This window comes from Herpailurus yagouaroundi, unplaced genomic scaffold, assembly GCF_014898765.1.
Source record: "Herpailurus yagouaroundi ecotype Mexico unplaced genomic scaffold, PumYag 28, whole genome shotgun sequence".
Classification (NCBI taxonomy): Eukaryota; Metazoa; Chordata; class Mammalia; order Carnivora; family Felidae; genus Herpailurus; species Herpailurus yagouaroundi.
In genome coordinates this window covers 45557380-45584864 of record NW_024412376.1, presented here as the reverse complement: position 1 = coordinate 45584864, position 27485 = coordinate 45557380, and the positions used below count along the sequence as shown (strand labels likewise).

At 37.9% G+C, this 27485-nt stretch overlaps 1 long non-coding RNA gene across 1 annotated transcript; it reads left to right on the top strand.

The window, feature by feature from the left end:
• LOC121029222 (uncharacterized) lies at positions 1-27485 on the top strand. Its single transcript, XR_005789649.1, has 5 exons — positions 1-1002; positions 5971-6062; positions 14634-14817; positions 19996-20049; positions 27300-27485. It is a non-coding gene; the product is annotated as an uncharacterized LOC121029222 (long non-coding RNA).

Sequence of the window (27485 nt, the reverse complement as noted above, 5' to 3'; positions counted from 1 at the left end):
AAAGAGGAACTTATAACAATATTAATGACTTCCCAAGTATTAATGCTACAAAGCAATAGACTTATTATATGCTGCTTCTGTTGACCACTTATTAACCATTCTGCACATGGCTACAAGAAAGGAAATAGCTCATAATGCTTGCTTGCCCTATTAGAACATCTTGTCCTCTTTTTAAGTTTATTTTTATTTCTTTGGGTTTGGAGTTATACTCTCTCCTCCACTTGCTAGCGCTGATCCTAGTTTCTTTAAGCAGACAAAAACAGAAGTGAATATTTTTCAGGATATCTGCTTTGTGATATCAAAATCACAGCATGACAGTAGAGAGCACTGCCACCATTCAACTTCTCTAGAATGGTCTATAGTTGACCAAGTCCAAAGCACATGATTGATTACAAATACTACTCATGCTATATTTTGACAGCTTATATTTCCAGAGAACTTCATTTTCAGGTGTGAAAGACAGGTTTGACCTTCATTTGGTTCTGTCAGGAGCAGTTTGTTTTCAAACACTATCCAGAGTTAATGAGGAAAATATTGAAATTGAGTTTCAAAACATGGAAAAGTAATTTACTATGGTAATTTTTGGTACACCTCTGTATATCTCTGTTGAATTATTTCTTGCTTTGGATAATGTCCACTCTCTTGATGTTCAGTAATAACAGAAGCAACAGCATAATCAAACTAGCCAACGGCCAGAGACAAGTTTATTATTTTCCTCACCCATAGCTAAAATGAGTACAAAACTAAAAGTGAAATAATAATAATGATAATAATACAAAACTTGCCTTTCAGTCACCACTGGCCTCCCCTAAATCCTGCCAAAATAGTAATAAAGAAAACATTCCTAGCTAAACTAAGAATCTTGCTTTGGGAAATGATTGCCATTTTGTCTATTTTGTCTTCAGCAAGGACACTGGCTACCAACATAAACAGGTCAGCAATTGTCTGACACAGTTACAGAATAGTCACTATCCCTTGTTGGAACATCATAGTTAAACACTTGTAAGTATATAAAGTATGTATGGGCTAAGTTTGTATTAGATACTAGAGACAAAATAAGAGATTGGCTGCCATTTGGCAAATTATCTTCCCAGATCTATCACTGACTCAAGATAAGTGCCTTAAACAATCCGTATCTCCATTTTCTAGGCAACCCAGTGTCGATTAACAACACCTAGTATATTGGAGGCTTGGTTTTGAGAAAGAACAATGAAAGAGTTAACAGTGTTTTTTATAAAGAGGATCTCAATAAAAAGACACATGAGCACAATTGACAAGACTTCAGTGATAGTCCCAAAATCTCACAGTCATTGGTGACTTTCCTGACTCTCTCCATAGGAACTGAACGGAGCTGCTAGCAAGGAGTTGCATGACTAACCTAAATGCACTTGAGCTTTGCTCTAACCTTCATTTCCTGTCTCCTCCTAGCCATCTTAAAGAGAGATTTTAATTAAGAAGTAAAGTATCCCAAAAATAGGCCACAGAAAAATGGAAAAATTAAGGGTCTGAATCATCTATAGATCCAATAATCAAGCACTTAGAAGAGTGAGTTGGTTTTCTTCATCACTAGGAAAATTTGTTAACAAATGAGAGTATTTTTATGGTTGTCAAATAACTTTAAACATCAATCATTAATGTATTGAGCTATTTGTAAACATTCTCTGGTACACCATTTTTAGGGGGAATTTGTTTTTAATTTTCATATTTCAAGTAAATTGAGTAATGTGATTTTTTTTGCCATTATAGGTTTTAAAAATACATATTTAACACCATCCCCATTAAAGTGTTGAGTACATGAAGACAGTCAGTCGTTAGCTCTGTTTATTTGAAAACATGACTGTCTGAACTAGATTGAATTCCCTCTGAAGGAATGCCTTCTTCATCTTTGCATCCCAATGTCTATGATTGTATCTGACATTTTGTGGGTTTTTCAAAACCAAAGAAAAATACAAATGTGAGGCAAACATTTTTTCAGAATTATTTTTCTGAGCTGGCTATGCAAATGATAGTCCAGAAATAAAAACAAGCCCTAAAAAATCACAGAGTGGGAAAAGTTAAAGACTATTCAATAATTATATTTAATTATCTACCATTTGTGATATGTAATTATATTTTCTGCAAATATATTTATATCTCAAGAAATACACAATAGACTATTAGTATTTTTTATAAATATTCTTTTTTAAAATATTTATTTATTTATTTATTTATTTATTTATTTATTTTGAGAGAGAGGGAGAGAGAGAGGATCTCAAGCAGGCTCCACACTGTCAGTGCAGAGCCCAACACAAGGCTCAAACCCACAAATCATGAGATTATAATCTGAACTGAAATCAAGAGTAAGATGATTAACTACTCAGTAGGATGATTGAGCCACCCAGGCACCCCTTAACTGTTAGTATTAATGCTTCCAGAGAGAGAACTGGGGGACTAGAGATAAAAGGGCTCAGGTCATGACCTCACGGTTTGTGAGTTTGAGCCCCGCATTGGGCTTTGTGCTGACAGCTCAGCCTAGAGCCTGCTTCAGATTCTGTGTCTCCCTCTCTCTCTTCCCCTCCCCTGCTTGAACTCTCTCTCTCTCTCTCTCACACACAAAAATAAATAAACATTAAAAAAAATTTTTAAATAAAAATAAAATAAAAATCATCATTTACCTAACTAGACAAAAAGCCTAAATAAGTTCTGATCATTGGTGTAAATGTTTTCCATCAATAGTGCCTCTCCATTCTATGACTTTTTTGGTTAGACTTCTTTAAACATTTATATTTAGGGAGATCTTCTAAATCTGCTATAGAGATGATTCTCTTCTGTTAGCCTTATGCTGTAGGAAAAACTAATAAGGTAGTGACTATAATAGCCTAGGCATAATTGGCAAAGACAGAATTAGGCTGGTGGCAGAAGGGGAAAAAAAAAGATGAATGAAGGAAGCAAATGTGGAGGCCAGTTTTAAAATCAGCCCCAAGAACCTCTGAATACTGATCTCCTCAAAGCCTTCATCATTCTCTTGTGGTCTGAAAGAGTACATTATCTGGAGGGGTTTGAAATTCACAGAAGAGGACACAAATATCCAAATCTGGCTAACGACCTCAATTGTGTGAAGAAAACTTCACTCACAAAACTTGTAAATGTACCATTCAGGGAGAATTTTTATGTCTCCTGCTGCCCTGTATACAACTTATTTTTTAGACTGGAAAATTTCAAAGACATAAAAAGTTGTATAAATGAGCCTCCATATACTTATCACCACTTTCCCTCTCCTAGGATTATTTTGAAGCAATGCTAGGCATAATTTTGTCTTTAAATATTTCCATTTGTATCACTAAGGCCTAAGAACTCTTTTTAAAATAAAATTTAGGGGCGCCTGGGTGGCGCAGTCGGTTAAGCGTCCGACTTCAGCCAGGTCACAATCTCGCGGTCCATGAGTTCGAGCCCCGCGTCAGGCTCTGGGCTGACGGCTCAGAGCCTGGAGCCTGTTTCTGATTCTGTGTCTCCCTCTCTCTCTGCCCCTCCCCCGTTCATACTCTGTCTCTCTCTGTCCCAAAAATAAATAAAAACGTTAAAAAAATAAAATAAAATAAAATAAAATTTAACTAATAAAATTTTCATATCTAAAAAATTAATAATTGCTTGTTAACATCATGAAATTTCCAGTCAGTATCATTTCCCCTAGTGTCTTAGAATGTTTTGTTATATATTACTTAGAAATGTTTTTTCTTAGAATGTTTGTTTTTGTTTGAATCAGAATCTAAATATAATCTATACATTGCAATGGACATAGATACGCCCTCTCAGACTTAAGTTTATGGGTTTCCCTCTCCATCCTTCTGCCTTTTAATTTCCTTGCAAACTTTTTGTTGTCATTGAATAAACTAGTTTCCCTGTTTTATAGTTTGTTATAGAGAGAATCCCTCTGGGATTACAATCAAATTACTATTACAAAAAGTCATTTAGAATAGTTACTTACTGTATGATTGTGCCTCTAACTTGATTCAGAGTTAGATTCATTTGTCTTTTTCTTAATTTCTATTTTTGTGAATTAAAAACATTTATTTTATACTTATGTAAAACATATACATGATTCCAAAAGCAAAACTATAAAACAAGGTGTATTCAAAGAAGATCAACTTCTACCATTTTCCCCATTCTAGGGTCTTCCCTAATAGTGACCCATTTTGTTTCATTTTATAGTTTATCTTCCTGGTTTTTTAAAGCAATTACTATATTATTAAAGATACATATATTAAAGTATTAATATATTAAAGATATAGATATTATTATTCACATATTATATTAAAGATAGATATATATATTAAAGATAGGTACATAGATGATAGATGATTGACTGATGATTGACTTAGATAAATAATAGCACACTATCCATGATTTTATCCACCTTACTTTTTAAAAAAGCATATCCTAGAGATCACTCCACAATAGTACAGAGAGACAGTGTTCCCTCCCTTTTGGAGCCAGAATCATCCTATTGTGTGAATAGACAATGGTTCATTAGACTAGTCCTCATCTGTGAACATTGGGTTGTTCGCCTGTTACCCTTTTTTTTTTTTAATTTTTTTTTTCAACGTTTATTTATTTTTGGGACAGAGAGAGACAGAGCATGAACGGGGGAGGGGCAGAGAGAGAGGAAGACACAGAATCGGAAACAGGCTCCAGGCTCTGAGCCATCAGCCCAGAGCCTGACGCGGGGCTCGAACTCACAGCTGCGAGATCGTGACCTGGCTGAAGTCGGACGCTTAACCGACTGCGCCACCCAGGCGCCCCTATTACCCTCTTTTTGAAGTGTTAACTCCTTGTGCTTATACGGACGGACTGCAGAGGGTTCAGGGCCCTGTTGCCTTATCATGAAGACCAGCCTACAGTTCCTTTGAGTTCTGTCATTCCTCCCTAGATGTCCTCCATTTCTGAGCTTTCTCCTTCCTCTGTTATGGGGAGGTTTTCACTCCCTCTCTTTTCTCCTACCCTTTCCTATCCTCCTGCATCATGTTCACTCCACTTAATGGAGGGGGGTGGGCAACTGTACTCTGCAACATTCTCAAGGATTTCATGGTTTCTTCTCCTTTGTCTCTTGGTGGAAGGTTGAAGGAGGTCTTTCTTTTCCTTCAGAAACCTTGCTATTTTGATAAAGTAAGTGGGTTGCAGGCAGCGTCACCGGAAAGAAAACCTCCTCAAAAATGAAATCCTCAAGTCCAGCACTTCCTGGTTTCTGAGAACATAAATTATTAAGTATTCTCGTGTCAAACATTTCTAGCCACAGCTGCCCAACACCATGTGCAGCGCAATCCTCGCTTGTGATGCTGGGCAGGGACAGCGGGCCACAGCTCCCAATCAGCCACGTGATCAAGGGAGTGAATAACCGGTACATTCACAACCATTCTGCACGCATGCAACCATTCTGCTTTTCACTCCAGCACAGTATTCAGTAGGCTACATGATATAGTCAACACTTATAAAAATTGGCTGTGTGTTATAGGATTTTGCCCAACTGTAGGCCAATGTAAGTGTTCTGAGCACATTTAACATAGGCTAGGCTAGGCTATAATGTTTGGTAGGTTGGGTGTATTGAATGCATTTTCGACTTAATGATATTTTTAACTTATGATAGTTTTATCAAGACATAACCTCCATCTTAAGTCAGGGAAGATCTGTGTTGTTGGGAGTAGCCCACCTCAGTCTGTTCAAAGGGTCTGAGGGTCCTGCCTTAATTCTCACCCTTATTAGAATTAGAATTTATTCAAATGCAAGAAAAGAAAGCAAGGCTGTTGAGAATCCAAAAAACAGGGCACGGTGGCTGAGATGTCACCTCATGCCCATGTCTTAGTGAACAAAATAAAGGTAAATCTACTGAAAGAGACTGAGGTGTGGCTTCTACATTACAGGTGATGTGGGTTGGAGATAAATATTCAGGAGAATGACTTACAGTACTGAGCTGGCATTTGTTCCTCTCTTCTTTAGTCTTTCATCATCTCCTCCTCTCACCTGGCCCAGCCTAAATCCAGGGGGATTAAGACAGGGCAAAATAAGAACAAAAATCAGCCACAGTGAAGGTAAGACACACACCAAGCCCTCACTCACCTCTTACCTTTTATTGCTAGTCTTCCCAAGTTACTTTTATATTGTTATGAGTCACTCTTTATATATATATATAGTAGCTAAATACTTATATATATATATATATATATACACATATATATATCTTTATGTGTATATATATATCTTTATATATATGTATAAAGATATCAATTGCTTCTTTATATCTATATCTAGATAGATAGATGGAGAGAGAGTGAGAGAGAGAGAGAACAAAGGGGTATATAGTGAAAAGTAAACTTTTTCTCCTGCCCCCACCCCACACCCTACACATGTTCAACTCCCCAGAGACAACTGCTAAAGGAAAAGTTCCCCATTCCTGATTTTTCCTTCTATGTGGGGATGTCAGTCCTGGCCTCTCTCCATTCCACCCTGGAATTTATTTTAAAATGGCTTAATCCGAGTGGTGAATTTGAGAAAGAGAAACTAGAGACCAGAGCTTCAGGGTGAAGGCATGCTCTGCTGCTGCCCAGTTGTGAGCTCTGCCCCGGTCCAGCCCTTTTATCACTGCATGGGTCAAGTTCCTCCTCCTGACATGCATTAAACAAGCCTGTTAGTTCTCCCAGCCACCAGGTACTCCAGTTCAGCCTTTACAAATAATAAAGTAACCCTGGAATTTCCCATCAACCCTACTCCTTGCCTTATTCCGCAATTTGTTCAGAAACCGGATGAGAAAGAGGAGCTCCATTGATTAGTTCTCTTCAGAAACTCCAAAGCCACTTACTTATCATAATACTACTTGTAATCTTTGTAATGTTAAAAAAAAAAAAAAAAAACAGTATCTTCTATTTCTCAACCCACCCGCTTCAGATAGTATTTCTCAACTGCCCAATATATGAGGAATTAGTTCCCTACATTTTTGCTCCAACTCTCCTTCTACACTATCCTCCAGCTTATCAGCTCTATGTTTAATTTTATAGTATTGAAGTTTAGAGTATTTTTATTTTATATAGATTTACATACATGCCCATGCGTGCAATTATTATAATTCAGTGTTCTAAACTTTGTCTGAAAGCCAAATTATGAAACTAAAAAACAACTGTAAATATTTAAAATGTGATTAAGGAAATACTATTTTCAGCAGAACGAATGAAAAAGTGAAATGTAAGCTTATGTCAGTAAACCTGTGCTACATGAAGAAACCTCTATCAATGTCAAGATCAAACAAATTTTCTTTTCTTATATTCCATTAATCACTCACTATTATGCCACATTTTTTGTTTGCTTCATATTTAGACAATGAGTTTTATACAAATGATTGTTTTCTCCTATTGTATTAGTCAGCTCAGGCTCCCATAATAAAACACCAAAGACTGGGTGGCTTAAACAACAGATACATATTTTCTCACAGTTCTGCAGGTTGGAAGTCCAAGATTAAGGTGTTAACAGAGTTGGTTTCTGATGAGATCTCTCTTCCTGGCTTGTAGATGGCCACTTTCTCACTGTATACTCACATGACCTTATCACTGGAGATCTTTCTCTTCTTATAAGGACACTAGCGCTATGGAATTAGAGCCCTACCCTTATGACTGCATTTAACCTTCATTACATGAAGGTTACATCCTTAAAGGCCCCATTTCTAAACATGGTTACATTGAGCATTAGAGTTTCAATGTATGAATTTTGGAAGGATACAATCCAGTCCATAACCTCCATGTCTGTTCAAAATCTACATATTTTGTAAATACTAGAATAGGAACCCCCTATGTCCATAAATAAAGTATCATTTACCAAATGTCTAGAAACTAACCTGAGGATGCCTTAAAACTAAATCATGGGCTTGTCTGCTCTGGAAAATATGTATAAAGTTGTATAATTCCCAGGCCAAATTACTCTTGTCCTCAGAGAAACCCAATGGGAGATTCCATCCAATGGGTCTGGCCCATTGAATGATCAAGGACCAGACACTGAGGACTATTCCCTCTGCCCCAACCTCCTTTCTCCATCTGTCCCACACCCTAATAAAGTTTAGCGATAGATACTATGACCTACATCCATGAATGAAGTGGTGATGACCCCAGCAATCACTCTCTTCATAAAATCAGAAATGAAAGGCATCTTAGATATCCACTTGTCCAAAGTCTCCATTTTATAATTGAGAAAACTGAAACCCAGAAATTTGGATGATGTTTTATGCCCAAATTACAGAGCAAGGTATATTAGAACCCAAGACCTCGACATTTTGTTCTGTTTCTTGTCCATGGAACCATTATGTTTTTCAATTCCTCTCAATGAGCAGAAGGACTCTGGAATTCAGGGAAGCTGCCCAATTGTTATGGATAAACATACATTTAGCCCAGAGTTAGAACTACAAATTGTATCTCTGTTCTAAAGTTTGAGGTCTAATTACTGTCAAGAGCTAAACTGGAAAAAACTGAGCTGACAGATGCTGAAGTGATCAACTAAGACAACAAGCCAAACCAAGAGTAACAATTAAGCCCGAATTTACTTGTTGCAATAGCATAACAAAGAGGCAAAATAATAAAAAGCACTGGCTCCCACAGTGTTCTATTTTCCTTTCATAGGTCAGCTCCAGGTGAGGTTCAAATGTAACAGCACAGCTTAGGGGATTGTCTCACTGCTGGGGAAGCTCTGGATGGGAAGGAGGACAAGGAGTGGAAAAGCACTAAACACTGAGTCAGGGTGTAGGAAAGCATCCTGAAGTCCCCTTGAGAAGGAGGCCTCTGAATAGAGGCCTTTGGACTAGGAATGTTGAAACATGTAACAGCGCGGCTGGCCTGGGGGGGCAGGTGCCAAGTGTCTGAAACTCCCTCCAGACTGTTATCAAGTATGGCAAGGACAGCTTTCCCCCAAGGAGCCTACCAGATAAAACCTTTCTAATTGCCTATGATTGGGCTTGAAAGATCATACATAGAATTCTGGTCTGGAGCCAGACTCCTCAATTACATATGCTAACATCACCTTTCCATGTCCCTAGACATGTTTACAAATAGTCTCTCACTCCATCAGCATGACTATTGCTTAATGTATATTTTGATTATCACAGTAACTATAGCCAAAATAAAACTAATTATCACCAAATTTTGGGGGTGAAGATACCAAAGATAATATAATTGGACATTTTGTGCATTATTATGAGTGCTTTTCTGTGTTCAAATACAGAGTTGGGGAAATTGCAAAATCTCACTCCATAAATACATGCATATATTTCTTGTCTTGTTTTGGTTACTCTAAAGATCTAAATATAAGCAATAGTCCATTATATTTTCATTTCCTAAAGCAGATGGCCATTAAATTTACTTTCTAATCTTATTATTCCATAAATTGTATATGGTTGTAATTTTAATTGTCTCATACCTTTCTTAGTGGAAATAATCTTGGTAGAAATAAAGAAGATATTAAAGATATATTGATTGGTATCTAAAAGATGCTGCCTGAGAAGATTTCATCATAAGAAAAGATACCCCAGATAGTATATAGGAACCTCCCTTTCCTAATCTTTTTTACTTTTTTTTTTAACATTTATTTATTTTTGAAGGAGCGAGAGACAGAGCATGAGCAGGTGAGGGGCAGAGAGAGAGGGAGACACAGAATCCGAAGCAGGCTCCAGGCTCTGAGCAGTCAGCACAGAGCCAAACACAGGGCTCGAACTCAGAAGCCTCAAGATCATGACCTGAACCAAAGTCGAGGCTCAACCAACTGAGCCACCCAAGTACCCCAGGAACCTCCCTTACCTAGTCTTGCCTCTAGATTCCACCTGCTTCCCTGCCTCAACACATTCCCTAAACTAGGACAGGAAATTTTGGAGAAAGAAGAGATGGGAACGAGAAGAAATTCACATCCTGAAACAAGCCAAAGCATGTTTCCACCCATTTTGTGGAACTTTTCAAAACTTGCTAAAGTAAACTTAGCTCTGTAAATGTTTATTTTTAAAGGTTGGATATTAAGTATGGAAGGGAAATTGAACTGCAGAGCAAGATGGAAGTGTTGTGTGAAATTTCAGTAATTGTTCCCATTAACTGAAAAAATATTTGCTTAGGATTTCTTTGCAGTACCGCCCTTTGGTTAGCCAAGGACACTGGAATGTGCCTGCCAGGAGAGATCTACTGCCATTTTACCTACCGCATTTTCAAAGCTGGCACATCTCCACCTATGCCTTCCTATGTTTAGTGTATTTACATACCTTCCCCTATTTGAATAAATAACACACAGAATGTTAATAGATCGGATTAAAGTGGAAACACACTACAAAAGAGAGAGCAATCATTAAGCCTCATCTTTCTGCTTCTTCCAGCTCTGCCACAGGCTTGGAACACTTCTTTTTCCTGAGTTTTAAAAAATTGTTGATTATGATTTTATTTATACGACACACAGTAAAATTAATTTCTCTTTTGGTATACCATCCTACAAAGTTTGTTTCAGGTTTCTTTTGTTGTTGTTGTTTTTATTTTAGTTTTTTGTTTTTTTTGTTTTTTTTTTTTTCTTGGGTTCTTTTATTGATTTAAGACCATTCATAGGCATTGATGAAAGTAGGCCTTTAGTATTTCCTTTCCTTGTATTTTTTTTTATAAATGATTTATAAGTCTTCCCAATACCTTGCTCTTTTTTTTTTTTTTCTCTGCCTACTCCCTTCTCAATTTTTTGGTCTTTCTGCTATCTAGTTCAGTCAGTTTCTATATGCAGGCAGCATGATATGCACACTATAAAAGACAGTTGTCCTGACTTGCTGTTTTCTATTTTTATGTTTGGACACAGAATAAAATTTGGGAAGCGTAGGTTTCCCACCTTCTGAAAAGCCATGCTGTACCAATTGGTTTAAATTTTTTAAATCCAAGTCCAGTTGGCCTATGTTATGACTTTCACAGGTTATTTTGAATAGAGCCAAATTCTAGCTGCCCAAATCAACCATCTTTTTGGCTGGATCCATGCTATTGCCTGGATCCCCATGGCTCTTCTGGCTCAGATCCACAGATCATACCTTGACCACTACCGGCCCTGCCCTTCTCAGCCCTCATTAGAGGATCGCGCCTTTGGTGCAAGGTAGGAACTAAAGACTCAATAAGGAAATAAAGGTAGAGACGTTATGTCAAGGACTCAGGACTCTTTAACATCCAGAAATGCTAACAGTCCCTGGTTTCCTTCTGGCCACTCTTTGAGACCACTGGGAGTATAGTGACCATGTCAGCCTCCTTTATTCATGAAAAGAAGTAAAATTAACCTAAATGATATTTGGGTGAATTCTCTTCCTCATGTATTCAATTTACTAAGAAGGATAACACATATATACATGAAGCCAATACATTTCCATCATTTACCCACAATTAAATTACTTAATATTTCAGATGTATTAGGATTAACTATAATCCTTTCCAAAGGAAATCTACTGAAGATAGTCATAAGTAATGAGTCAGTCTCATCCAAGAAATCACTCAGAAGTGGCGTACGAGCAAAGATAATGAGGACTTTTTCATGGAGACATGCCAAAAATAAGATATAGAATAAGAAACCACTCCAAACTATTTTATGTCTAAATATAAACAATAAGAGCAATATTATAAACCATAGACAAGTAAGAACTTGAGTGAGTGTTTCTGCATATTATCCATCTCAGGAGAACAACTTGCCAAGACTTGGGGAGAAACTATGCTTTACTCGCTACTAATAAAGAGGAAGAAGTTTGGATCTTCACACGGGAAAAAAATTTGTCTAGATATGCATGTGACATTGAGTAGCAAGGAAGACAGAAAGTGCCATCCCTTTATTAAGCATCCCAGGAAGATGAGTTTCACCAACAGGGCTTTGGACTCTATGCTTCTTAATATGGAGACTCTGTTTTCCATTTGGATCCCCAATCAGGACACTTGTTATCCCACCAAGAATAACTACCTTAGTCACAATGAAGCACTTAACACAAAGAAGCAAAGGAAACAACATCCTATCTCAAGTTTCAAAACTCACATCAGAGCAGTGCGTTAGATAGGTCAGGGATTTCTCCCTGTTTTGTTCCCTGATATGTTCCAAGTACTTATAACGATTCCTGACACCTAGCAGATGATCAATAAATATTTACTGAGTGAATGATATATGCAAAAAGTGAGTAAGCAATGATTCAACATTATTTGCACTGATGGATAAACTATTCCTTGGTGTAACTATCAGACATTTTGCAAAATGTTTTAGAAGTATAGTTGCCTCTTTCACTTGCTATTCAGCTACCAAATATATCTGAAATGAATTCAAAGCAAAAGCATAAGCATACTTTATCTTTTTATTTCAACAAATAAGTCATTGTGGACCTACTATGTGCAGACCATCGTAATAAATAAAAGTAAGAGCTCTTATGTGAAAAGCAAATCACAATACAGGTATAAGACAAAACAGGAGTAGAACACACAAGAGAATGAGCACAGTGGATAGCATAAGAAAAAGAATGACTCTTGTTTTAATCATCTGAGTCTTGATGAGTAGTAACTAAAATCGCATAACAAAAGTCTACCCTTTTACCCTTAATGTCTCTTCTGCTTGGTTATATAGATTGTACCAGTCAGAATTTGGTCAAGAAAACAGAAACCACTCTAGGTATTTCAAGCAGTAAGGTATTTAATACAGACAGTCAGAGCTCTTACACAAAACCACTTTAAGGGTGAAGAGAATAAAGGTCAGGGAAGCTCCTCACACCATTCAGAAAGTACAGGGATCAGAAGAAATCTCTGCCACTGATCTCAGCTTTCTGCAGCACCAAAGTGGGTGATTTCTAGAAGAATACTTAGAAACTTCTGGCAAAGCCTCATGTCTGCCTGTTACTAGAGCTCACATGCTTATCCACAGCAACTGAGTCAATGATGGCTTCTACTTCTCTTTTTTCCTTCTGTTGTGTTGTAAATCTCAAGGAGTGCCTTCTCATTTCTGGAACCTATACTGGAAGCCTGATGACAAAGCAGTTTTTAAAAAGTAGTTTCCAGGGGCGCCTGGGTGGCTTGGTCGGTTAGGCGTCCGACTTCGGCTCAGGTCATGATCTCACGGAGTTTGAGCCCCGCGTCAAGCTCTGTGCTGACAGCTCGGAGCCTGGAGCCTGTTTCAGATTCTGTGTCTCCCTCTCTCTCTGCCCCTCCCCTGTTCATGCTCTGTCTCTCTCTGTCTCAAAAATAAACGTTAAAGATTAAAAAAAAAAAAAATTAAAAAGTAGTTTCCAGGCTTCCAAACGTACAAGGCAGGGAGGAATGGAGAGGAGTTGCAATGTTGCTTAGATCCCAACAGAAAATCCAACACAAATATTTAAGTTAAGACTATAGCCAGGGCGCCTGGGTGGCGCAGTCGGTTAAGCATCCGACTTCAGCCAGGTCACGATCTCGCGGTCTGTGAGTTCGAGCCCCGCGTCAGGCTCTGGGCTGATGGCTCAGAGCCTGGAGCCTGTTTCCGATTCTGTGTCTCCCTCTCTGTCTGCCCCTCCCCCGTTCATGCTCTGTCTCTCTCTGTCCCAAAAATAAATAAACGTTGGAAAAAAAAAATTTTTTTTAAAAGACTATAGCCAACAAACAAAAAACAGAAAACAAAATAAAACAAAAACATAAACAAAATACCCAAAAGCAAAAAACCAAAACCAACCCCCCCAAAAAAAGAACATAGCTAAATATAAATTGTTTCCATTCATCATGTAGATTTAGTCATCTTCCTTTTGTAGTTCTGTTGTTTTTGTTGTCTTTCTAAAAATCTCATTTAAGAACCCCTCTAGGTACCATCACAGAAAGCAACTGGACTGGGTGGGCTTAACTTGTTCCCACTTGTCCCAGAAGGGACAAAAACCTGTTAAGCAGCTTGCCTATAGGTTGCTCAGAGAATGCTGTTTCAATAAAGCTTTATTTCCACCAGGGTAAGTCACTGGGAGGTCATAACAAGATGGAAAGGAAATGCTCTCAGGGAAGGTTTTGCAGAGTAGCAGTCGCTGAACAGACAAGAAAGCAGTGGATAGTGAAAGCAACAGAAACAGCGTGTGATAAGCCTGTCCTAGAATTTAACAGAAGGGGGAAAACATGTCTCCCCTGACCACCTTGCATGTTTTCTCATATCCGCTTAAGAAACCTACATTACAAACTCTTTAAGTTAGTGATATCTGTTGAGGAAAAAGAAAAAAAGGCATACTCTAGAGGTAGGGCTGAAGAAAAGATAAAGAATGGAATAATACAATCATATTTCTCTCATTTAAAACAACACAGAAATTATTTCCAGCAGCCCTCCCAACATAAGCTCCAAACAAAAGCCCCCTGGGCAGTGTGGGGAAGAATGAGCACAAACCACTCACCTACCCATTGCTCTGACCACTCCCTTACTCTCAGTTCATCTCTCCAGGAGGAACTTAAGGGCCACCCAGGCTGTGAGCAGTGTTCTGCTCTGGAGGAAATGCCTCTGGGAACTGGATTATGGCCTCCTAAGTGGAGAGAAACTCCCTGCCCTCCTTCTTCTGACCAGTTTCCTTGGGTTAGGGAGCCCCCAAAACAAAGCTCAAGTATCAGTTTCTTATTCTGATCTGTAAACTAAGAAAAACATTCTTTTATCTTTTTTCCCACCAGACCCTAGAGAGTTTTTCTCCTGTAAGTGCAGTGGAAGTTCAGGCTCCAAAAAGCCACCTAGGAAGCTGACCCATGGCCAACTTAAGACCCACACCCCTCAAGACCCAGCAGTAATGTACCGGAGGACTTAGCCAAAAGCAACATGGTAGGAGCCGTGCCAGGAGAGGAGCAGAGGGGTGAGAAGGTGTGTTAAGATTTTAAAGTTATTTCTTCTTCACTGGGTTCCATTACTCAAGACGGATAAAAATGAAGCACTTGGAGAACAAAAACACATTGAGAAGTAGCCAAAGCACTAGAATCCTCTTCATAAAAGAAGGAGGAAAAAGGAAGGGAGGGAGAGAGAGTGATGAGTGAATGAAGGAGAGAGAGAAGATTTTAATTTTTCTTTAGGGGAAACTAAAGTCTCTTATATGAGGAAGCCTAGATTTAGGGTTGCAAACACTTTCAAATATATCAGTGGCATACAGAAAAGACTGAAAATAAGTTGATAATACATCGCTTTTCAAGGTGTTTACTTGCTCTCAGCTCAGTGGGTGGTATGCTTCGATTTATGCTTTTCCTCATTATATAGTATAGAATGCAATTAAGGAAGGGTCATCAGTAGACTAAATCTTCCCTTATAATAATCTTCTGTAATAATGAATAATCAGTCACAGGGAAAAGAAGATTAAAATAAAAGGCTTAGTCAAATCCTAAAACTACAGGTTGAGCACATAGCTGCAGTTGTGTGATTGCCTGAATACCTTTGCGTGAAGCCAACAGATGAAGAATATGTGTTACAGAAACGTCCTTATGCTCAATCAGTTCATTAAGCAATAGTTTTTTTTCTTAACGTTTATTCATTTTTGAGAGACAGAGAATGAGCACTGGAGGGGCAGAGAGAGAGAGAGAGAGAGAGGGAGACACAGAATCCAAAGCAGGTCCAGGCTCTGAGCTGTCAGCACAGAGCCTGATGTGGGGCTTGAACCCACAAGCTGTGAGATCTGACCTGAGCCGAAGTTAGACGCTTAACTGACTGAGCCACCCAGGCGCCCCTATGTGACAGTTTTAGTTCAAAGCCTATCATGCTGCATGGCTAAACACATTAGTACAAACCCAACTTTCCCCAAATTGGAACGACAATGACAATCAATCAATCAATCAATAAATATCAGGCCAATAGACTATTGGACTTTTTTAGGTATAATTAACATACAATATTATGCTAATTTCAGGTGTACAACGTAGTGATTAAACATTTGTATACATTAGGAAATGATCACCAAGATAAATTTAGCTTCCATCTGTTACCAAAGTTGTAACAATATTATTAACTATATTCCCTGTGTTCATTACATCCCTATGACTGATTTATTCTATAACTTCAAGTTTGTACCTTTTAATTCTCTTCCCTTATTTCACCCATCCCAAGATGGCCCACCCCTCCAGCAAACCAGATTGGTCTCTGTATCTATTAGTCTGTTTCTGTTTTGTGTTGTTTTGTCGGTTCATTTGTTTTGTCTTGTTTTTTTTTACATTCCACATGTAAGTGAAATCATAGGATATTTGTCTTTCTCTGTCTGACTTATTTCACTTAGCATAATACCTTCTAGGTCCACCCATGTTACCACAAAGGGCAAGATTTTGCTCCTTTTTATGGCTGTGTAATCTTCCATTGTATATATACCACATCTTCATGCATTGGATATTCTTTATCTATTGGATTGTTTTGAGTAAGAATTAGGCTCAAAATGAAAAATGTAAATGAAAAGTATTCTTTATCTGTTTGATTGGCATTCTCTGTATTCAAATTTGCCATCCCAGAAGTCTAGATAAAATTATAAAGCCCAGAAAAAGTATAAAGGCTGATAAAAATTCCAGCAGGTATATTTTTGAAACCTGATTTTTTGTAAGCTTCTCTCTAAAATAAATTTCACAGTATTACCACTTTCAGACTCTAACTGGAGAATTCCAAAGCAGCTGGTTTCTCCCTGGATGATGTTGCATAAGGGTATCTAATAAAGCCCTTCCTAATATACGAGGTACATTCCTGCACTGTGGAATCATTACCATCAAAACAAAACTTGATATTCAGAGAAGTGTGTTTTTCTTCTGTAGTCCCCCTCCTCCTTCCATTTTTGATGATAATTTCATGATCATTCCCAGCTTTGCTCTTCTAGCGTTTTCTTATAGGGTCATTACTGGAATTCTATGGGGGATGATTCCTCATTATTCAGGACAGTCTACGACACTATAGGACAACATTAGTATTCCCAGCCCTCACTCACTACATTGAGTAACACCTCCTAGTCATTCTGACATCACACATTCTCCCCCACGTTTCCAAATGCCTACCAGGAGGTGGTACTCCTCTGGTTGAGAAGCACTAATGCCTCTAATACATGCTTCTGTACGGACAACTACTATCTCTCCCAATCCCAAAAGGCAATTTATATTTCTTGTGGCTGGGACACAAGATTTCTTCTCAGAATGTGGTGATTTCTCTCCATCGATGTATTCCTCTCTGCTGAAGACATGGTTCCTATAGAACGTGGGCCCATTTTGACCATTACACATGATCAGTGTTGTTTAGTGTTTTCCTATCTTACATAAAGACACAGACCAATGTGGAAGTAGAAGTAAATGTATTTTCTTCACCTAGGAATTCCCTCTCAAGTTCTCTCAGCGCAGCTCTGTACACATTCATCACATTATACCACTTCCTCATCCGAAAGGACAAATGAAAGTGTTCCCTACCGGCGCCTGGGTGGCTCAGTCAGTTAAGTATCCGACTTCGGCTCAGGTCATGATCTCACACTCTGTGAGTTCAAGCCCCGTGTCTGGCTATGTGCTGACAGCTCGGAGCCTGGAGCCTGCTTCAGATTCTGTGCCTCCCTCTCTCTGACCCTCCCCTGTTCACATTCTGTCTTTCTCTGTCTCAAAAATAAATAAACATTAAGAAAGATTTTTTTTAAAAAAGAAAGTGTTCCCTAGATATTGCTGTTGCACCAATTACATTCTTTTCAAGAAAAGGATTCTCAGTTCTAGTAAGGGGAACTACTTTTATTCACTGACATCTTTTCCCAGCAGCATATTTGGTGCAACCTCAGCCACATGAAAGAATTTCAGCAGGCCTAGGAAAGGGCTTTTTAGGCTCAGGAACCTTCCTAAAGATAAGAGACAAACAGCTGCCTGGTAGGAAACAGGGAGAAGTTATGGATTAGGAAGAAAGTAGGCCACTCTGATACCACCTAGATACTATCTCATCAATCATGCTAAGGCCTTGAAGAGCTTTGTGTTGAACATTTCTATCCCTTGTGATGGTGGTCTTATCAGTTCTCAGGTCTGTCCTCATCAAGAATTTTCCATTATTCAGATTATTCAGCATGAGAACATAGAAAAAGCAAATCCTTAAGTCCACATGATGTTTGGAGAGAGGTAAAACATTTATTTCGATGCATAGGTGGTGATCTTGCCATGACATAATGCTTGCCATGAACAGTAAAGCATTATGGAATAAGACCAAACAAATGAAAGAGATCACCCTCAATTCCACCTCACTCCAAAAACTATTTTTTATTTTTTTCCTGTATAGATCCTATCTATAATTGCAATCAGTTTACATGTCATTACTTATTGTGCTTTTAAAAAGCACATCACATTTTCTGTATTCTTACTTGCTTACATAACCATTACTATATTTAATGGTGGTACTAGAGTCCCTCTCATTTATAATCTGTAATTAGCTACATTCCTTTCTTATTGTTGAATATTTAATGTTTTTCTTTTTCTTTTTTTCTCTTACAGATAAAAACATCTGTCCTACATCTGTCAAAATATTTCCTTAGGAAAAATTCTCTAGCATAGGATTACTTGGTCAAATGAGATGAATGTCTTTGTAGGTTTTACTTAGGGTTACCTTATACCTTTTAAAAGGAGATATGTCCATTTGAAATGCTCATCGCTACATATTTATATCTCTACTTTACTTTCAACCCAGATGACATAAAATAATAACTCTCAATTGCATTTCTTTGGTTATTAGCAAGAGCACCTACCTTTGATTAAGCTATGCTCAAATTACCTCCCTACTCATTTGCAATTCTTTTGTTAAATGTTTTTATTATTTATTTTTGAGAGAGAGAGGGGCAGAGTGTGCAAAGGAAAGGGGCAGAGAGAGGAGACACAGAATCCGAAGCAGGCTCCAGGCTCTGAGATGTCAGCACAGAGCCGATGTGGGGCCACGAGATCATGACCTGAGCTGAAGTTGGAGGCTCAACCAACTGAGCCACCCAGGGGCCCCTCATTCGCGACTCTTACAGTGGAAAGTATAAGAGCAATAGCAGTTTATGAGCTTGTGTTGCTTTCATCCAAATTTAAATCAAATTGCAGAGGAAAACACTCAAAGGAGACAGAGGAAGTATCATTTATCCTTTGTGTTTTGATAAACCCTTTCCTGACTTTCTCCTGTGATGTAAAGAAAAAAAAAAACCAAAAACCCTCAAATATTTAGTGAAAAGCTTATATATGAGTTAATAAGCCTATATAATAAGTTAATGTTTCTTTGGCTGCACAAAATATAAATTTACATTAGTTACCCAAGTGAGAAAAAGAATTTGTAGGCAGTATACTAATGAATCTAATAAAATATAAGGAAGATTCTGGGTCATATGGTCTATCATTTAGGATATATTTTATTGCAAGTAACTGAAAATTTAAGAGTGGCTTTATAAATAAAGAGATTTAATTACCTAGCAAAATAATATTCTACATATTCCAGGGCTGGTTCTGCCACTTGACAATGTTATCAAGGAGCCAGACTCTTTCCATCCTTTTATTTCACCAGCCTCAGTATGCCAGCCATTTGGGGGCTTAGTTGTCTCATGGTCACAAGATGGTTGCCTTGACACCAGGTACTCCATTCAAAGACAGGAAGCAGTAGGTGAGGATGGTGGCTAGGGTAGAAAGGAACTTATTCTTTCTCTTTTTCTCAAGGAGTAATACGCATTTCTCAGAAGACACTTAGCACACTTCCTGTTGTGTCACAGTAGATAAAACTGAGTTTATGATTATTATTAGACTTATTAGACTGAACTTGGTTATGACCATCCCTAGCCTGGAAGTTAGGACCACTTTCTAGGAGATCAAGGAATCTTCAGCTAACACTGGAGGGAAATTGTGGTGTTTGATAATGGATAAGAATAGAAGCTATGCCTCTAGGTAGACAACCAGATTGTGTGACACATATGGGAACCAGGGAGTTTGTGGACCTTCTTTTTTTCTATAAATGGGTTTTCATTGACAGGAAACTCAAATGTCTGTTTTTTTCCTTAGATCAAACTACAAATGTCTAAGAGTCTTATTGGTTCCATTTGCCTTTCAGAGAGCACCTCAGAGTGAAAGTATGGCTTCTGATGCCTCATCTGACGATTCACAGGTGGGAAAGGGGAGAGCATCAGCCTTAAAAAAAAAAAAAAAAAGGGAATTGTCTTAAACAGCAATAAGCACAATGTATATCCCTTACATCTAAATTAAACAAAATACCATCAAAAGATATTTACTGATTCCCTAACTTGTAGAAGAAATTGTACCAGATCCTGTGGGGATGCAATGTATATCCCCTTGTCCTTGTCCCTAAAGTGACTACAATCCGTTTCAGGAGTATAGACAGCACTACAGGGAATAGATGAGAGCTAATTTTAAGATACAGACCATAAATGTTTTGTACCCTAACAACTTTGTTAAAGAGAATGGCACATAAACGATTTCAGGTGAAAGGAGAAAAGGCCTGGAAATGTTTAATTCATTCAACAACCCTCATGTAGTCAGCTGTGCCACAGCTCTTTCTTGGTCACTGGTCACCCAGGGTCTCAGCCTCTTCTTATGTTATATAGCCCACCATTTTGATGGCATGGGCCAGTGGTGTGGCCTTAGAGATTGCTTCAAGAAATCCTGCTTCTTTCAGGCAGCCTTCATCTTTTCCACCTCTTCTTGCCTTTTTCAGGACATTCATTTTAACTCCTTCCACCTCTCACTGTCATTTTCTGAGTGGTTAGTGAAAACTATATTATTAGGGACAAAATTTTTCTAATCTCTTTTATAGCCACGAAGCAAACACATAATATAGGACTCAGTTAATGATTCTGCTTTTGGTTTTCTGTGTGATAAAGAGCAAGTCTCTTAAATTTTCTGTGCTGAAGAAATCATTTAAAGGAAAAAATAATAGGATTTGTTTCTTTTTCACCTTTTCAACTGAGTTTCTGATGTAAATCAGGGAAATAGCCCACCAAAACTTGTAGTATTTTAGCAAAATATTTTATGAAAATGTGTAGTTCTTTTTTTTTTTTTTTCAACGTTTATTTATTTTTGGGACAGAGAGAGACAGAGCATGAACGGGGGAGGGGCAGAGAGAGAGAGGGAGACACAGAATCGGAAACAGCCTCCAGGCTCTGAGCCATCAGCCCAGAGCCTGACGCGGGGCTCGAACTCACAGACCGCGAGATCGTGACCCGGCTGAAGTCGGACGCTTAACCGACTGCGCCACCCAGGCGCCCCAAAAACGTGTAGTTCTTTTAAGAAAATACCAGAGTTCAAATGGACTTGTATATTCTCTCTTTTTTGAGAGAGGTAATAGCTCTTCAGCTGGAAAACCCAATTACTAAAGTCTATATATTTTATCTTGGTCATCAGAGCATTCAAGAAACACTATGAATCCAGTTAAGAAAAATAAATGTTCACACCCTTGAATGAATGATAGTAAGGAGGACTAAAATACAATTAGAAATGCTATTATCTGAAACTATTTGTGAGTCAAAAACCAATTGCTTAAACTAAAGCAGAGAGACAGACACCCAAAGGCTCTGGAATAGCATTTGGGTTGAAAATTTGGTTAATATATTCCTTCCAGACTGAAGCACCCAGATCTGGATCCATTATTGTCACACAGAGGTTCTTGTTTTTTAAATCATTAACTGCTATTCAGGACTTTCCTCAGGAAGCAGACCCTTAGTAACAGGAAGACTTTCTAAAAATTTCTCCTTTCAGGAAAAAGACTGGAAGTCCGGAAAAGGGGAATTCACTATATATTAGACTACATTATTTGCAGATGCAACTGAAAACCACTCCTTTGTAAAACCTTTTTTGATCCCATAAATTAGCAATTAACTTCCCTGTGTTGGAGACTACCAGGGCTGATAATTTTAATCTCTTCCTAGCATTTATGTTATTAACTTACACTACTGTTAGTTATTTCCTCATCAATCCTCCTCACCAAAGTTACAAGTTCTTGGGAGGAAACAACCAGTTCTTTCACATTTTTGACTCCTCCTTGCCCCCACAGTGTCTGGAATAGTTAATAATAACTTGTACTATGCGTCAGGCATTGTGTAAGCTACCAGACAGAAAATGGACAACAAAATTAGTACAGTACTCTTTGCCTCCTGCTTAAAATCTAGAATGTATAACAGATACGATTGAATAAGCAATAACAACAAAATGCCATGCATCCTGGAATAGGAGTTGAGGTGTTCAAGGAGGGCTCATTTCCGTGGCATGCCTGCATTATGAATACCTCATGGGTATGAATACCTGAAGTGTAGTTTGTTCAGTAGCATTCCATATGAGATTGAATATAAATTCATGGAAAGCTGGGTGAGTTCAGATGTCAGTTCCTTGTCTTTGAGTCTGATAAGAATCACGTGAGCCTCACACTCAGACTGTGTATGCACTAAAATGAAAAGGTCCCAACAGGCACCCTGAGGCTTTAGGATGGGGAGGAGGCAACCCTAACCCCCAATGCCCCAGCTTTGTTGATTGTTCCTTTTAATGAATGTCTTTCTACATATTTCTTAAGTCCAGTGTTTGCTTGTGCTAACACGTGTACGAGCTTCATCTTTCATGAGGAGTTCAATGAACTGCGCTGGTAGACATCCCTTGCACGAAGGAAAGTACAGGAAACTGTGGAAACACACAGAGCATACAACGTAGTTTCAACACATTCATTTGAACTATGAGTAAGTGATTATCAAAACTTGAGAAAAAAACAGCATTCAGATAACACTAAGAAAATTAAAATGGAAACAGAAATTGTGAATTATTCATTCAACTAATAATTATTGATGACCTATTGCATGTATGTTATCTTACAACGATAAAATCTGTGGTTACTTTAGAGTTTGGGGATTGTTCCTTCTCCTTCTCCTCCTTCTTCTTTTTCTCCCTCTCCTTCTCCTTCCCCTTCTTTTTTTCCCATCAAAGAAGTGAAAAGACAACCTATAAGATGGGGAAAAAATATTTCCAAACCATATACCTGATGAGGGGTTTCTATCCAACATATATAAAGAATTTATACAACTCAGTAGCAAAAATAAATAAATAACCCAATTTAAAAATGGGCAAAGGACCTGCGTAGACATTTCTCCAAAGATATATGAAAGGCCAACAGGTACATGAGAAGATGCTCGACATCACTAGTTCTCAGGGAAATGCAAATTAAAACATAATGATATATCACCTTATGCCTTTGAAACTGGCCATCATCATAAAGACAAGAGAAAACAAATGCTGGCATGGATATGGGGGAAAGGGATCCCCTGTGCACTGTTGGTGGGAATGTAAATAGGTATAACCACTATGGAAAACAGTATGGAGGTTCCTCAGAAAAATTAAAAATAGAACTATCATATGATCCAGCAATTCCAATTCTGAGAATATATCCAACATAAACAAAAATATCAACTCAAAAAGATATCTGCACCCCATGTTCATAGCAGTATTATTTAAAATAGCCAAGATACAGGAACAATCTAAGTGTCTATCGATGGACGAATGGATTAAGATATATATACAATGGAATATTATTCAGCCTTTAAAAAAGAAGGGATAGGAAACTGTTCTGGATTGTGGACTAAAGAAGTGCAACAACTAAATGCAATGAGTTATTCTTTTTTGGATCCTGGATTAAAAAAATAAAGCTATAGAGGATATCATTCAGATAATTACAGAAATTTGATAATGGGCCATATATAAGAGAATAGTTTCATACACAAGCTACTTGTACCTCCTAAGGGTTGGTGGATTATGATATTTTCAGATGGCTCAGAAAGAGAGAAATGGAGAAGCAAAGGATTAAAAATGAGCTAGCCTAGATAAATAGATAAATATATAGTTGCTCATTGCTCTCATCTTGCAAATGTTCTGGAGATTTGAAATCTCATCATCAACAATGAAAAGAAAACAATGCAAGTGCTCTGTCTCCAGAGGTGGAGATTTATTTTATTTATTTAATATTTATTCTCTAAGAGTAGAGAACAGCTTTCTCCATTCAGTCACTGTGCAGAACAGCATGGTGAAAGGCAGCATGGTGTGGTGGTAAAGAGGAAATTCCACCATTTGCAACAATATGGAGGGATTTTGAAGCATTATGCTAAGTGAAATAAGTCAGACAGAGAAAGTCAAATATTGATCTTACTTATATGTGGAATCAAAAAAGAAGAAAAAAAACAAACTCACACAAAAAGAGAGCAGACTTGAAGGAGGAAGGTTCTCAAAAGGCATAAACTTCCAGTCATACAAAAAATGCATACTAGGGATGTAATGTACAACATGATGACACAACTAACACTGATGTATGATATGTAGGAAAGTTATTAAGAGAGTAAATCCTAAGAGTTCTCATCACAAAAATAATTTTTTTCTCTTTTCTTTTTTTCTTTTTCTTTTTATTGTTATCTATATGAGAGGGTGGATGCTAACTGAACCTATTGTGGTAAAGGAATAGGCTCTGGAGCCAAACTTCCTGGGTTCCTATTGCAATTTTTTGCATAGTAACTCTGTGGCTTTGAACAAATCACTTAACTTCCTTGTTCCTTAGTTTCCTATAAAATGGGAATAAAACTAGCACCAACCACATAAAGTTTTTGTGAGGGTGAAAGTATATAAAGTGATGCTGGCAAATAAAGAAGTCAATAAACATAAGCTATTAGTATTTCACCCCAGTGGTCTCTTAAGGCAAGAGTGAATGTCCTCAAAAGATGTCAGTGAGAGAATACATCCTTTAAAATGTAATAATTGTGGATCTCACCAATAATAAAAATTATCATCTGGGAATATTTTTATTATTTCTTATTCCCTCTCTGATATTCTCAGAACTTCAGTTTAGTGGCTTATGGGTTTTTTTTAATGAACAATTTTAATAATATCTTCCTGGTAGGGTTATTGTTATGATTAGAAGTCCAAGAATACTCACAACGATTATTCTGAGTAAGCAAAAAAAGTTAAATTATGCTTGATAATCTCTATTAAATATGACAGGGAAATATTTTAGAAATATTTTCACTTAGGGTGCCTGGGTGGCTCAGTCAGTTAAGTGTCTTGACTCTTGGTTTCGGCTTAGGTCATGATCTCAGGGTTTGTGAGTTTGAGCTCCACGTCAGGCTCCATGATGACAGTGCAGAGCTTGCTTGGGATTCTCTCCCTCTCTCTCTACCTCTCTCCTTCTCATGCTTACTCTCTCTCTCTCAAAATAAATAAATAAACTAAAATTTTAAATAATTACCTTTCAACACTGCTTCTTTCAAGACTTTTCTTTCTGTTAAACCCACAATGGGGACTTGAAATAAAACCCAGGGACAAGCTAATGTATGAACCTAACAAAATATGTTCTTCCCCTTCCCCAACATGACTTTTTTCCTTTCATCACATTGACATTTTTTTTTTTTTTTTTTTTAGTCCAGGACAGACAGTTATTGTTGCAGATTGTCCCTCAGTTTAGATTCATTTTATTGCTTCCTCATGATTGGATGCAGGTAAGACATTTTGGAAAGGATAACATTCAGACAAAGTGGAGCCTTCTCAGTGAACCATATCATGGGCAAATAGGGTCAGTTTGTGTCGTTATTGATAATGCTGAATTTGATCATTTGGATAAGGTAGTTTCTGCCAGATTTCTCTGTGGTAAAAGCAATGTTTCTCTTTCAAATTAATAACTAATATGTAGTGGGGGAGCACCTGGGTGGCTCGGCCTGCTGAACGTCTGACTTGATTTCAGGTCAGGTCAGGACCTCTTGGTCTGGGATGATGCTGGAGGAAAAGGTGAGAAACACTGCCTGCTTCCCTAAACCCTTCTTTCATATGAAGCAAAAGCTCTATACCATTTGGTTAGGGGAAGCAAACCGTCGTGCTGAGACCTACTTCCTGAAGGGAGGGTAGAAATAAAAATCCTGCAGGGCACCTGGTTAAGCATCCCACTCTTGGTTTTGGTTCCAGTCATGATCTCATGGTTCGTGATTCGAGCCTTGCATTGGGCTCTGCTCTGATAATGAGGAACCTACTTGGGATTCTCTCACTCCCTCTCTCTCTACCCCTCCCCTGCTCGTTCATTCTCTCTCCCTCTCTCCTCCCCCCACTCCCTCAAAATAAATAAATTTAAAAAAAAAGAAGAAGAAGAAATAAAAGCCCTGCTCCTAGAGAAAAGACAGGAGTACCTCCTGGGCTCATATTCCTGTACTGGTATAAATTAAAGGTCTGCTGCCACTGGAGGGAGGGTAAGAATATATAAGAATGCTATTGAATTAATACATAAAGGAAAAAAAGATAAAATTTAGCAAAAGATATGTACATGTGTGTCATTAAAGAAGAAACTCAAATGACAAACATATTAAAAGTATTCAACTTTATGAATAATTAGATAAATGCAAATAAAAATCATAAAATATCATTACATATCCTTAAGGTTTGTATAATTTTAAAAATCTGGCACAACCAAATGCAAAGAAGTGAGTCAGTGGAGATTTTCATGCATTTTAGGGGGTAGAAATGGGGTATAACTGTTTTTGAAAACCAATTTTTCATCACTAGTAAATGTAAATTTGTACATACACTGCAGTTTTAGTAATTTCACTCCAACATATGTACCCTAGATCATCAATTCATGCCCATGAGCACCTGGGGACAAGTGTAAGAATAATCAAAGCAGGATGGATTGTTCACAATAGCTCCAAACTTAAAACAACACAAAGCCTATGACCAACATTTGGGTAAATAAAATATAGATACTAACCAGCAATGAAAAGGAAGGGACTACATCTACACTGTTGAATATCACAAACATAATGTAGAATAAAATAAGCAAGTATAAAAGTATATATAAACTATGGTTGTATTTGTAGAAAATACAAAGCAAGGCAAAACTAAAAAATATATTATTTAAACATGCAAACATTGGTGACAAAAATATAAAGAAATAAACTGAATTATAGACATAAAATTTTTACTCTCTCTCCATGCAAAGCGTGGAGCCTGCTTAGGATTCTCTCTTCCTCTCTGTCTCTCTCTCTCTCTCTCTCTCTGCTTTTCTCCCCACTCATGCATGCTCTCTCTCCCTCTCTCAAAGAAAAAAAGAAAAAAAAAAAAAAAAGAGAGATACCAGCTCTCAAGCCTCATCTAGACCTGCTGAATCAGAAACTCTGAGGGTGGGGCCCAGTGACTCTCATTTTTACCAATTCTCCTGGGTGATTTGGATGTGTGCAGAGTTTGAAGACACATCTCTATACCGCCCTTGGATTTACCTCAGAAAGCCACTAGTTCTCATCTGAACAAGAAAGTCTTCCTCTCTTCTCTTCTCTTCTGAGAACACATTCTCCCCTCCCCTCTTCCCCACCCCACCCCCCATTTTTTTGTCTTTTTCAGGCTCATCTCTAATGCTACTTCATGCAGGAAGCTTTCCAAGCCTGGAAGAACTAAATTTGGTTTCTCCCATCATCTGGAAAGAGTCACCTCTCTGACTCCCGTCCTGACCCAGCAGAGGATATTCACATTGTTTCTTTAAACAAAAATAAATAAATACAGAAAACCAGAATCAAAACTTCAAACCAA